Source organism: Callospermophilus lateralis, chromosome 5, assembly GCF_048772815.1.
Source record: "Callospermophilus lateralis isolate mCalLat2 chromosome 5, mCalLat2.hap1, whole genome shotgun sequence".
NCBI classification, from domain to species: domain Eukaryota; kingdom Metazoa; phylum Chordata; class Mammalia; order Rodentia; family Sciuridae; genus Callospermophilus; species Callospermophilus lateralis.
The window spans coordinates 128,031,359-128,032,500 of NC_135309.1; the positions used below are offsets into that span (position 1 = coordinate 128,031,359).

At 44.2% G+C, this 1,142-nt stretch overlaps 1 non-coding gene across 1 annotated transcript; it reads left to right on the forward strand.

Annotated features, from left to right (window-relative positions):
• The first annotated feature begins 538 nt into the window (after positions 1-538).
• Positions 539-668, forward strand: LOC143400584 (small nucleolar RNA SNORA43). Its single transcript, XR_013091495.1, has one exon. It is a non-coding gene; the product is annotated as a small nucleolar RNA SNORA43 (small nucleolar RNA).
• The last annotated feature ends 474 nt before the right edge of the window (positions 669-1,142 follow it).

Sequence of the window (1,142 nt, forward strand, 5' to 3'; positions counted from 1 at the left end):
GTGTCTATTTCTAAGATGCATTCAGCAGTACTATAAGGAAGATCTCTATTGTGAAAAAAGAGGAAAGAAGAAGTGGTAAATGCTAAGGTTTGACTGTATGTGTCCCTACAAATCCATGTGTTGGAACTTAATCTCCCAAGACAGTAGTGTGAGAGGTGGTGCCCTCGGAGGTCAGTAGGCCAAGAGGAGTTTTGACCTCTGAATGGCATCAATGCCCTTTAAAAGAGGCTGCAGCGAACAGCAAGTGCTGACTTGGAAGCAAGTGGGCCCTCAGACACAAATCTACAAGTGCCTTGATCTTGGACTTCCCAGGCTCTATCGGGAACAGAAAGAAATAAATTTCTACTGTTCATAAATGATTCAGTTTCAGTGTTTCTTATTGCGGCACAAAGAAATATGTAAACTTCCTTTTTTGAAAATGAATTTGCTATCTTTTCCATGAATTCTCCAAATCCACGAGAACAAACTTATGAGAATTATTTCCACTGCGATGTGGGGGAAGTCACCAGAATGATGTAAGAGTAAAATGAAACTGAGCATTGTGGTAAGTTTTAAAACTAAGCTGATTCCGCTGTATCTGTGACATCTGGGCAAAGAGCAAGTGGCTGTTTCTATGCTCTGTGTTCAGAAACCAGTGAGCACTAAGAATGGTTTATAGCCGGACATTACTTAGAACCACAGAGAAGTGCCCCTGGGTTGTTTGCTTTGGAAACGACCATCTGGTTTGCTCCCAATGGGTGGCAATATAGGCCCTGGCAGCAGTTACTCCACACAGGTTGGGCTGTTGCTGGGAACCCTGAACAAGATGCTAAACTTAGCTTTTTGTAGTGCTGGGGGTTGACCGTAGGACTTTGTATGCTAGGCCTGGGCTTTATCACTGAGCTACATCCCTAACCCTTGAATTTTGATTTTTTAGTTTCTTCATCTGTAAAATGGGGCTGGGTATGAAGATTAAGGGAATCTGTGTAGCATAGCAATGTGGCAGGCTTTTGGTACAGTGGGATGAAGCAGGGAAGGATCTCATTCCCTGGTTTCCTTCCTGGAAGAAGGTCTGTCGGGGAAGGACTAGGAACCATGATGCTGGTGAGAACTTTCTGTGTCCTGTCAGGGTGGGAAGGCTCAGTGGATGTGAGCCCCTATTG